The sequence below is a fragment of the Palaemon carinicauda genome, chromosome 6, assembly GCF_036898095.1.
Source record: "Palaemon carinicauda isolate YSFRI2023 chromosome 6, ASM3689809v2, whole genome shotgun sequence".
NCBI lineage: Eukaryota > Metazoa > Arthropoda > Malacostraca > Decapoda > Palaemonidae > Palaemon > Palaemon carinicauda.
This window is the reverse complement of record NC_090730.1, coordinates 5,402,281-5,415,504: the sequence shown is the minus strand read 5'-3', so window position 1 is coordinate 5,415,504 and position 13,224 is coordinate 5,402,281.

Below are 13,224 nucleotides of genomic sequence, written 5' to 3'. Positions count from 1 at the left end.
ACTTTGTTACTTCCGAGTCTGGATTTTTTTTTAACTGTAGATCAAATAAGATTACCACTGTGCTCATGCCAGTAGCTGTGAAATGTCATAAATTTTAAAAGCTTTGTGCACAGCAGAGGTAAAGGAATAATAAAATGTTACCATAAATAAGATTTTTTCTAGCTTTGAGTATCTCTTCCTGTGATATCCACCTTTTAAATAAAGAGTTGTTCCAACACTGAGTGCTTACCTCGAACTACTTTCTTAGAAGTAGCTGGGCTCTCCTCCCAACCGATCAGAGTTTTGTGTAGTTTACCCTACTCCCGTTTTCTATGAGGGGGCAACCTCAGGTGGTGTGATACACGCTCTGAGGCGACCCCGGGTCAGAGAGCATGCTTGCTCAGGTCTCGATCCCCAGTAAGTTCTCTGGTCGCATCGCGATAACATCACGACGCTCTCCTTATCCAGTGCGACCCTTGTGTCTCACGCGGTTCCCACGTGGTACCTTTGTGTTCCCCCTTATTCTTTCCCTTGTGTTCCTGTGCTCGCGGAGCCTTACTAGTTCGTAATGGAGCATCCCCGCTGTTGTTCTGGGCCTATGGCCGGTAAATCGTGTGGTGCTTTCCTGTCGAAAACTTTAGTTGACCCGCACTCCTTGTGTTCTTCGTGTAGGGGCAGTGTGTGTTCCCCTACAGCCACATGTCCAGAGTGCAAGTCCTGGAACGAGGTGCAGTGGGTGCGTTACGGCACCAAAAAGGCGGCGGCTTCTAAGAGATCGCCTAAGAAGCCGAACGTCTCTTCTCTTGCTTCGCCGGGCGTTTCGTCAGACAGAACCTCGCTGCCGCCTTCCCCTACCCAGAGTAGGGGACGAGGTAAGTTGGTTGCGGGGAAGAGGCCTGTAGCCCTTCCCCAGGAGTCTGATTTGCAGGATAGTGGTGTTGTGGCATCATTCCAGGCAAGTGAGGGGCCTGAGGGAGGGACGGGAGTGTGTTCGGGGATGGAACCCTGGTGCAAGCAGGGCCTGTCTCCTCAGATGATCCTATGTGGGGAAAAACTGTGCCTACCTTTTCTCCCACCTCGTGGGCGTGTTTTTCAGGTGCTTCCGCAGCCGAGGGTTCCGCCGAGAAGGAAGACTCGCCGTCGGACTCCCTCGCGTGGGCGCCGCCGAAGACGCCCTTCAGGTCTCCGTTGAGGATGGAGGAAGGTTTTGAGACCTGGTCCCCCATCGAGGAACTCCCACGCTCCCCTCCAGCGCCTTCAGCTACGTTTCCGTCCATCTTCCTACAGCCCTCTTCTTCCATCGAGTGATGTGTGGACCCATCTATAGCGCGGCACGAGTCGGGCCCGCCGGTAAGAACATGCAAGTCATCAGGCTCCTCGGTCGAAGCCTACTCTTGCTCCTTCGAAGACGGAGCCCCGGGAGACCATAGGAGACGTCGTGAGAGGTCCCGCAGGAGACGTTCTCGCTCCCGCTCCAGATCCCGCCACGGGTTTGGCGCTCTAGATCCCCCAGGAGGAAGTTTAGGAGAAGTGACTCCCCTGGGGGTCGTCATCCCTCGTAGCAAACTTCTAGAGATGTCAGCAGTTCTGGGCCCCTCGAACTGGCTCCCAAGGGCTCGCTATCCAGCGGCAGATACGATCGACGGAGGGGGGGAGTCTATTCAGGTCCCAGCGGACAGGCATAAGTCCGCGAAGGTTCCGACTCCCGCCCAGCGGAGAGAGTCGCCCCTTCGGTCTGGCAGCCGCGTCCCGACCTCCAAGTCAACGTCTAGTCGGCAGGAACGAGACAACCAACTCCCTTCGACGAGCAACGCCACATCTACCTGGACCTCCGTAAGCAGGGATAAGTCCAGGACGGAGGCCTCCGTCCCGACGGCGATGCCCGTGCTACGCCCTGAGCCGCCGAAGGTGGACCAGTCCAAGATGTTTCCTCCCTCCTGCGCGGCGACCTCCGTCACAGACAGCGGAACGTATTACGGAGCAAATGGACTACAACGGAGAAGCTTCAGTAGCAGAAGTTTCGGCCTACAGGAGGGTAATAGGACTCATTCGCAGGCATCACAGACTGGACGAACCCGAGCCCTCATCCGACGAAGTCTGGCTCTCGAGCCTCAGCAGGCTGGTTGATGCCCCGGTGCAGCAGAGATCCTCTCTAGCCCTGCCTTTGGCTGGGTAGGGCTCACACGGACAAGATGGTGGCCAACCATGAAAAGCCCCCAAGACCCAGAGTTCCCCCAAGCTTCTTCAAGGCCTAAAATCCCAGAGCCGGTTTTACCTCCCTGAAGGGCATCGCGCAGGTCCCTGTACTGTGGAACCTGTAATTGCCATCCTGGGGCAAGGAGCAGCTGAAGAAAGGGCTACTACCGCCCCGATCGGTTTCTCCCCTTCAGAAGCTGCCATAATGGAGGAGATAGCTAAGGACCTGGTGAACGTTTCCTCCTGGCTGGATTGGTGGGCCTCCACATTGGTAGGCTTCCAGTCCTCCTACGACCTCACTATCCCAGAGAACCAGGCCTTACTGAAGGAGCTGATTAGCTCGGAAGGTGAAGCCCTTAAGTTTCTCTCGTATCAGGCCGCCAATTGGGTTCTGCGAAAAAGGGATACGGTGCTCAACAAGCTCGTAAGGAGGCTCCCCGACAGAGAAGTGAGGTCCCTGAGGAGCCTACCCCTGTGGGATGACTTGGTTTTCCCCCTGAAGGCAGTGGAAGAGACGGTAGAGAGGGTCAGGAAGCTGAAGGATACGGGAGACTCCAGACCCCCGCCAGCAAGAAGACCTACCCATAGAAGGGCGCCCTCTGACGCCTCACCTAGTCAACCCAGGAGAGACGCCCCTACTACGGCCTGGTCTCAGTCTTCTCAGCCCTCCCATAGAGGAAAGTCTTCAACGCAATCATCCTTCAGACCTTCCTATGCAGCAGCCAGAAGAGGTCGTTCAGGCCGCGCCTCTAGAAGGAGATAGGGGGAGAGGCCCCCTACTCCTGCCGAAGCCTCAGGTGGGGGGATGCCTCAAACATTCTTGGCAAGCATGAAGAGACCACGGAGCAGATCCGTGGACCGTAGCAGTCCGAAAGAAGGGTACAGGTTGCCCTTCCTGGCGGACCCCCCACCTCTAATGCCAGATCAACAGGCAGTGGTTGGCACCCAAGGACCCCTTGAGAAGGACTGCCCTACAAGAGCAGGTCTCTGCGATGCTGGCGACAGGGGCAATAGAACCAGTCAAGAACCCGGGCCGGGGGTTCTACAGCAGACTCTTCCTGGAGGAGAAAGCGACAGGAGGCTGGAGACCAGTCATAGACCTCTCAGCCCTCAACAATTTCATGTGCAAGACCGACTTCAAGATGGACACCCCGAAGTCGGTCCTAGCGGCCTTGAGGGAGGGAGACTTCATGATGTCCATAGACCTCAAGGACGCGTACTTCCAAATCCCTGTTCACCCCTCCAGCAGGAAGTACCTAAGGGTGAAATGGGGTGCCCAAGCGTTGCAGTTCAAGACCCTCTGCTTCGGTCTGTCCACAGCCCCTCAGGTCTTCACAACAGTCTTAGCCTGGGCACACGAACAGGGCATCCGCCTGATTCGGTACCTAGACGACTGGTTGTTGCTTTCAGCCTCAGGGGAAGTACTGAGGGAGCAAGGCACGAAGCTCCTGCGGTTCTGCAACGTCCTGGGTATCATCATCAACCTAGAGAAGTCCCAACTGATACCCTCCACCAGGATGACCTACCTCGGAATGGTTCTGGACTCCCGGTTGGCGAGAGCTTTCCCTTCTGCGGAGAGACTGGACAACTTGGACCAGATCCTCCGGCCCTTCCTGTCATACCAGCCCAGGAGAGCCAAGGACTGGCAAAGACTGATAGGCCACCTCGTGTCGTTGGAGAAGCTAGTCCCCCAGAGGAGACTCAAACTCAGGGGAGTCCAATGGAACCTGAAGGAGACCTGGAACCAGAGAGACTCCCCCCACAAGGAGGTCCTAGAGTGGTGGATCGCCAGATCGAACACCCTCAAGGGAATGCCCTTCGCAGCCGACCCTCCGGAGATGCTTCTGTTCACGGACGCATCCAAGGAGGGGTGGGGTGCCCATCTCCTTGGCAGGACAACAAGAGGAAGTTGGATGGACGTAGAGAAAAACCAGCACATAAACGGACTAGAGATGATGGCAGTGCGAAGAGCGTGCCTAGAGTTCGTCCATCAGCTCCAGGGGAACACCGTGGCACTGATGTGTGACAACGCCACGGTGGTGGCCTACATAAAGAAACAAGGAGGACTAAAATCGAAGGAGTTGTGCGTCCTCACGTTGAGACTGCTGGAATGGGCCGAAGGGGAACAGATCAAGATATCAGCAAGGTTCATTCCAGGGAAGAGAAATGTCCTGGCCGACGGCCTCAGCAGAATGGGTCAAGTGGTAGGATCCAAGTGGTCCTTGCACCCGGAAGTGGCCAAGACCCTCATTCAGAAATGGGGATGACCAGTGTTGGACCTCTTCGCAACGAGACTGAACGCACAGCTCCCCGTGTTTTGTTCTCCTGTGCCAGATCCAGAAGCGGCGTGCGAGGACGCCTTCGAGCGCCCTTGGGACAACCTCGACGTTTACGCCTTCCCTCCCTTCGGGATGCTCAGACAGGTCCTCAACAAGGTGAGGCAAGCGGACAACCTGTGGATGACTTTGGTAGCGCCCTGATGGCCGGAGAGAGAGTGGTTCGCGGATCTAAAGGAACTGACGCGCATTCCACCGTGACCCCTTCCGGAGAGGCCAGACCTTCTCCGGCAGCCCCATTTTCAAAGGTTCCATGAGAACCCTCGGTCCCTTCGCCTTCACGCGTGGAGGTTATCGAGCGTCTCCTGAGGAAGGAAGGATATTTTTCGAGAACGGCAGCAAGGATGTCAGGGTATCTGAGGTGTTCATCAGCAGCAGTATACCAGGCAAAGTGGGCCACATTCACTAAGTGGTGCGTCTCGAGGAACATCAAACCATTGAGGGCCTCCGTTCCAGAGATAGCGGACTTCCTAGTCTATCTCAGGGACGAGGTACATATGTCCATCCCAGCCATCAAAGGAGTCCGAGCTGCTCTGGGTCGATTTCCTCCTCAAGGGCATCGACCTGGGTGCTTCCAGACATACCTCGATGCTCACATCAGGAGCTTCGAACAATCGTGCCCCCCTCAAGCCAGTAGGTTGCCCCTGAGGGATGTACCCAGAGTCCTGAAGATGCTGTCAGAGCCTCCCTTCGAACCCCTAAAGGACATCTTGGACAACGAACTCAGCCTCAAGACAGTTTTTCTGTTAGCTCTGGCATCAGCAAAACGGGTAGGGGAATTGCACGGACTGTCGTACGAGATATCTCACTCGAAGGGTTGGCGTGAGGCTACCTTCAGGTTCGTCCCATCCTTCATGGCAAAGACTCAGAATCCAGCCGTTTGGTATCCCAAGTTTGAAGGGTTCTCAGTGCCGGCAATTCCTCGTTCGGACAACTCGAGGGACTTGCTGCTGTGCCCTGTCAGGGCAGTACGAAAATACTTAGGACAGCCAGACTTCGACCCGAGATCAAGAGTCTGTTCGTCTCCTCGGGACTAGAAGAAGCCAGTCTCCAAGAATATTATTTTCTTCTGGCTACAGCAGGTGATCGTCAGGGCCTACAGTAGTGCAGGGGTCCCCCTTCCAGGAAAGCCCAGACCCCATGACATTAGGGGTCTAAGTACTTCATTGGCATTTGAGAAAAATATGGCAGTGGGCCAGATCCTGAGGGCAGGTACTTGGTCTAACTAGTCGACCTTCACAGCTCACTACTTGAAGGACTACTGGAGGAAGTCCCTAGATGGGTTCTCGATAGGTCCCGTCATTTCCGCGCTCCAAATGGTTTAAAGGTATAGCCCCAATGACAACCGTGGGTTGTCCCTTACCGAAATGACTCCAGTAGTCCCCTGAAACTGCCATGGGATACACTATCGTTGGAAGGACATGTCTCCTAGGATTTCTTGCAGAGGTGAGTTACTTAGACACTAAGATGGGTTTGTGCATAGTTTTCCTTGGGGTCAGCAGAACCTAGTCTCCTATCTAGGTTCCTCTTACATACTTCTCATGGTCTCTAAGTCATGAAGGACACCCCCACCTCCTAAGGTATAAGTCTCCTAAGAAAGTAGTTCGAGGTAAGTCCTCGGTGTTGGAACAAATCACAAATTTTAAGTAATTTGTATTTTTCCAACCAGTACTTACCTCGAACTACTTTCGGGTAATGGCCCACCCATCCTTTCCCGAGTGCCTTGCTGGACCTCATAGGAACCTAAGCTATCAAGAACTTACTGGGGATCGAGACCTGAGCAAGCATGCTCTCTGACCCGGGGTCGCCTCGGCGCGTATCACACCACCTGAGGTTGCCCCTCATAGAAAACGGGAGTAGGGTAAACTACATAAAACTCTGGTCGGTTGGGAGGAGATCCCAGATACTCCTAAGAAAGTAGTTTGAGGTAAGTACTGTTATGAAAAATACAAATTACTTAAAATTTGGGATGTTTTGTTAATGAAAACTGAATCAGGATTCTTATTCAGATAACTTTAATTAGTTTCATGAAACTTTTAGCGTTTAATGTATGGTGTACTGAATGGCTTTTTTTTTTGCAAGGTACATGATTTTCAATGGCTTTGGTTTTCGGGATTGAACCTATACGAGAGATGCATCTTACTTCTTAAGTAGGACTTCCCAGGTACTCTTAAATAATTTAATGAACATGGCTTATGCCGTGTAAGCTACTACATTATATACAGTATAAATGCAGTGCTTTACAATTCCTAAGTGATATTGGGGGAATTAATCTTAGTATTGTACCAAGGATGTATCTTACTTTGAGAAATGAGGTGCATCTCTGGTTTAAGTTTATTCCTCAAAACAGAAATCTTAGGTAAAAGCAAGGAAGATTATGCACCAAGGCTATTTAGTACTACACCTTTTTTTATTCACCACTGAAGTCTCATGTATCAGTAGTAAATAACATGTGAATGTGGATGAGAAATATATTCCTAGTTATGAAGGCAAATTTCATGGGGAGTTTTGTATATGCTATATACTTTTTAGAGTATGTATGCCAAGTTGTAGAGGAAGAGGATGATTAAAATCACAGTTGAGCAGCATCTCATACAACCCCTTTAAACACATATGCCATATTCCCATAAATGGAATCATGAGTCATGCCAATTTATCCTGATTGTGAAAGAAATGTAACCCATTGCACAAACCCACATCATCTGATACAGGTATAATGAGAACATGGTGTCTGCCCAAGCTACTATTTCCAAAGCAAACAAAATTACTTCAAACGCATCACTCCTCAACGTATAGCCCTGTTTTGGTCCGACGGGCATTCATAAAATTTTGGTGCTGAAAGAGTTATCCAGGAAGTTGATATACTTCAGTCACTCTTGGCAACCACTTAGCTCAAGATCCAAGTGATCAGATCCCAGCCTAGAGACAGAATTTGCAACAGATTCGAATCTTGTTGCTAACAAAACCTTAACAAACTTGGCCAGGTATGTTAGCCTTCCAAATATTAGCCAGGTGGAACTTAAAATGAGCAAATATGTAAGCAACCGTAAGGAATCAGCTTTTTCAACACCTGATGCTCATTAACCATCTACCGAGGACAATGTAGTTAAGTAAATATTTGTAGGACAATGTAGTTAAGTCTAAATATTTGTATAAGGAAGATGGATACTGTCCTCCAAGGGCCTCGCTAATTTCTAAGCAGTGCAGTCCTATATGCCAATGTACATGGCTTAGGTGAAGGGTACAGGTTTGACTTCTCTAGGTCAACTTGCAGCCCCTAGGGCCAACACAGATTAAGTAAGATTTCTAGATGCCTCTCAAATCCCTTGTTTTTAGATCCTAAGAGAAGCCCATCATTCAGGCACCTGCCTGACTGGATGAGCCCTAGTGGCCTGGCCACCATAGCGGGTTGATGGAAGAACCCAGAACTAAGACTCCCATGCCACACAGTCCTATCTAAAGATGGATGGATAGTAATGTGAAAGCAAGCTTCCCTGAGGTACACGGGGAACCGGTTCTTTTTCCATCTGTCTCTGTATCATTCCAGTTTTCATCTGAAAGGGTGCCAGACCAAGAAATTTATTAAGACAGCTGAGATTTGCGATTGATCTGCTTCTCAACTCTTTGCGACAAGGAACCTTGTCAGGTACGGTATCTATGATATAATTATTTTTAATGAAATAGCAATTTTATTGATTTTTATTTTTCCTAACTATATAAACTGAGTCCTGTAAATGGGAGTAAACTCCAATTGCTGACCTTGCTGGGGAAACAAAAACATCCTGTGTGGCAGGCTAGTGGAAGTGCAGGAGAGATAGAGGTTACGCCATTCTCCCACAAGGGCAGATTCCTATTCTGATCCTAGAATTAGTTTGTGGGGTGGTGAGGTGGGAAGTAAACCTTGAAAGGACTTGTGATGTGTATAGTTAGGATACAAATTACTAGAATTTGCAATTTGTTTTGACACGAATACTAACTCTAGTCCTTTAAATACGAACTCTCGCAAATAGGGGAGGGGGGGGGGGTCTAAGCCTAGCCCACTATCCCAACATCTATTCTCCGTCTTTACAGGAAGGCGAGAACTAGATGTAGCTCTGCATAGGCTACCCCCTGAAAAGTGGGTTTTTGGAAGGTGTCATGTTTCCAAGCTAAATTAAAGTAGCTGGATTTGTTAGGTCTAACCTCACTCTTCACGTTTCATGTACCCTGCACCAATATTTTTCCATAGTGCTCACCTCATATGCTGCTTCTTGCTAGAATGAAAGACCATATCTCATTAATACATGGATGGAAAGGGGGTGGGGGGAATGACATGCATTTGCCATTTACACACTTTCAAACTTTGCCCAGATTCAGATGCAATCTTGTCAAGGAACTAAATCACTTGTTTGGCAGTTACAACTGGCCTCAAGGTGGTGTCTAGAGACTTATATGTAAACTCCTGAAGGTAATGGGCTGAGAGGTCAATTATCTCCTCCATACTCCCGTCTTCAGCATCTGTTTTACCATTATATTCATCTTGAAAACCATTATCGACCACATCCTCACAGTTCGTAGCTTTAAAAGCAGTAGGGGTCCCATCATCCCTACTTTCTTACGTCCTCCTGATCATTTCCTGTAGCCAAAATGAGATGGTGTTCCTACATATCTTTTCCTTTATCATACCATACCCCCCCAAGTTTTGAACGGTTGATCACCAGCTTGCCATCCATTTCAGGTACAGTACTTCCTGAAGGGGCTACAAAGACGACCTTCTGGCTCAACAGATGTTGTCCACAGGGAGATGGAGAAAGACTCAAACTGTTCATCCCGGACAGCGGCGTTCAGATTCGTTGCCACAAATTACGGCACTAACTTGAATGCCATCTCCCTCCATGTGAGATCTGGTAAGAGATACCACGGATCACAAACATTTTAGGCCGATGTTAGGGAAAAAACTGCCTTGTGGATTAGGTCACTGCCTAAAATTGTTAAAAAGGGAAGCCTTCATGATAAGTTCCAGAACATTCCTGATGTCACATTCCAGAAAACGTACCTGACTTGGTGGACATGATTGTTAGAATCTCCTCAGGTGTAGGGAGATCTCCCTGGAGGCCCCGAGATCAAGTCCTTCAAGTCTGACCTTAGCATAACACTACCCAGGGACTTCTGGCACTGACAATTGTTTGTCTGTTCAAAGAAAGATCAGGAAGTCCACTATTACAAACACTGAGACTGGAACGATGTCCTTCCCTCGATAACATGCAAAGAAGACTGTGTCTATTTTGTTTGTTTCTGTGGATGATTTTCCAAGGTATTCCAGCAGTTCTTGAAAACCCTGCTTTACCAAGGAGGAACTAGATAGTCTCCACTCGTGAAAAGAAAGATGGCAGTGGGTTGTGATATCTTTGCAAGTGGGGCTAACACAGGTGTGGCCTCAGGGATAGTTCTCGAGGCTCTTACACAAGGAGGGACTCTACCACTCCATGTGGGGCCCTTTGGTACCACTAGGGTTACCTGGAAGTTTGGTGCAGTTAAAATCCTACTGAAGACCTCTAATCAATCAAAACTGAGGTAAGGCACACGCATCCATCTCGTCCCAGGGATGCTGAAACCCACTGCTGGGTCCAGGGAGTGAACAACAGGCTGGGTGATTGTGGTTTAGGCTGGTTGCAACCAGAGCTGTGGTCTGGGAACTCCACATCACAAGTGTCTTCACAAAACAAAAAGGAAGTCTACAAGTAGGAAAAAACAAAAAATGAAGGTGCAATTACAGATCATGAGCATAAGAGAAGCATCTACAATAAAAATAAGGTGAAGTGAGTATACTTAGGTAGAAGAGTGTCAAACTGAAAAAGCTAAGTAAGCTTATGCAAGGTACCTATCTATAACAGCTGTCTAGAGACAAACAGATAACACTCGGAGAGTGAACACAAAGAGATCAGATATGAAAAGAACCCCTTATTGCAGAAATGAGGATAATGGAATGAGATGGAAAATGTTCAACCTTCAAAGAGTATTTCAATTTGAGTATGAAATAGAAGTCCATTCAAATTTATATGACGATTAAATGGTGAAACTAGATTTTTCAAGGGTAACTAACTAAAAAAATCCTACAGAACAGTGTTACTACTAAAAACAAAATTCATTCAATGTGAATAAAGTGAAAATCAAAATTAAAATTTACAATAACATATACAGTACAATAATTAGCATTAAGAAACTTGACACTAAAAGAAAATAACTAATCAAAAGAAATTAATTTAAATGTGGCAATAATTTACAAAATTGCTCAACATGTTATTTTTATTAATAAAATAAATTTTTGAATATACTTACCCGATAATCATGTAGCTGTCAACTCCGTTGCCCGACAGAATTCTATGGAGGGATACGCCAGCTATCACAATACTAGAAGGGGGTGTACTTACCAGCGCCACCTGTGGCCAGGTACTCAAGTACTTCTTGTTGACACCTCCTCAATTATTCCTCGGTCCACTGGTTCTCTCTGGGGAGGAAGGGAGGGTCGATTAAATCATGATTATCGGGTAAGTATATTCAAAAATTTATTTTATCAATAAAAATAACATTTTTCAATATTAAACTTACCCGATAATCATGTAGCTGATTCACACCCAGGGAGGTGGGTGAAAACCAGTGTACAAGATTAAAGGATAGCTAAGTATCCCATATTTCATATAACAGTTATCTCAAATAACAATGAAATAATAAGTACCTGGTAAGGAAGTCGAATAGAACCGTTACTCTGCCTCTTATTTAAAGTTCGTCTTCCTTACTGAGCGCAGCGTTCCTCTTGGAGGCTGAATCAACCCAAAGGTGCCAAAGTACATGGGGTTGCAACCCCTACTAAAGGACCTCTACCAAACCTTTAACCCAGGCGCTTCTCAAGAATGAATAGACCACCCGCCAAATCCAAGGATGCGGAAGGCTTCTTAGCCTACCGTAACAACCATAAAAACAACAATAAAAGTATTCAAGAGAAAGGTTAAAAAAAGGTTATGGGATTAAGGGAATGTAGTGGCTGAGCCCTCACCTACTACTGCACTCGCTGCTACGAATGGTCCCAGGGTGTAGCAGTTCTCGTAAAGAGACTGGACATCTTTCAGATAAAATGATGCAAACACTGACTTGCTCCTCCAATAGGTTGCATCCATTATGCTCTGCAGAGAACGGTTTTTATTAAAGGCCATCGAAGTAGCTACGGCTCTTACTTCGTGGGTCCTTACCTTCAGCAATGCAAGGTCTTCCTCCTTTAAGTGAGAATGTGCTTCTCTGATCAGAAGCCTTATATAATACGAAAGCCCATTCTTGGACATGGGTCTCGAGGGTTTCTTGATGGCACACCATAAGGCTTCTGACTGTCCTCGAATAGGTTTAGACCTCTTAAGATAATATTTGAGAGCTCTGACAGGGCAAAGAACTCTCTCTAGTTCGTTACCTACCATGTTGGAGAGGCTAGGTATTTCGAACGATCTAGGCCAAGGACGTGAAGGAAGCTCGTTCTTTGCTAGGAATCCAAGCTGAAAAGAACATGTTGCAGATTCGGTTGTGAAACCAATGTTCTTCCTGAAGGCATGAACCTCACTGACTCTCTTAGCTGTTGCAAGGCAAACGAGAAAAAGAGTCTTGAGGGTAAGGTCCTTGAAGGAAGCTGACTGGAGAGGTTCGAACCTAGATGACATAAGGAACCTTAAGACTACGTCTAGATTCCAGCCTGGAGTGGAAAGACGACGTTCTTTAGACGTCTCAAAAGACTTAAGAATGTCTTGAAGGTCCTTGTTGGAAGACAGGTCCAAACCTCTGTGGCGGAGAACTGAAGCCAACATACTCCTATATCCTTTAATCGTAGGTGCTGAAAGGGATCTCTCATTCCTAAGATGTATAAGGAAGTCAGCTATTTGGGTCACAGAGGTATTGGTAGAGGATATTGAATTGGCTCTACACCAGCTTCGGAAGACCTCCCACTTAGACTGGTAGACTCTACGAGTGGAAACCCTTCTTGCTCTGGCAATCGCACTGGCTGCCTCCTTCGAAAAGCCTCTAGCTCTAGCGAATCTTTCGACAGTCTGAAGGCAGTCAGCCGAAGAGCGTGGAGGTTTGGGTGCAACCTGTCTACGTGAGGTTGACGTAGAAAGTCCACTCTTAGAGGTAGAGTCCTGGGGAAGTCGACTAGCCATTGAAGTACCTCTGTGAACCATTCTCTCTCAGGCCAAAGGGGAGCAACCAGCGTCAGCCGTGTCCCTTCGTGCGAGACGAATTTCTGCAGAACTTTGTTTATTATCTTGAACGGAGGGAATGCGTACAGGTCGAGATGGGACCAGTTCAGTAGAAAAGCATCCACATGAACTGCTGCAGGGTCTGGAACAGGGGAACAATACAGCGGAAGTCTCTTGGTTATGGAGGTGGCAAACAGCTCTATGGTAGGTTGACCCCACAAGGTCCAAAGTCTGTTGCACACACTCTTGTGGAGGGTCCATTCCGTGGGAATGACCTGATTCCTTCTGCTTAGGCGATCTGCTGAGACGTTCATATCGCCCTGAATGAACCTCGTGACCAGAGTGAGGTTTAGACCTCTTGACCAAATGAGGAGGTCCCTTGCGATCTCGTATAGGCTCCTCGAATGGGTCCCTCCTTGCTTGGAGATGTAAGCCAAGGCTGTGGTATTGTCTGAGTTCACCTCCACCACTTTGCCTAGCAGGAGGGACTTGAAGTT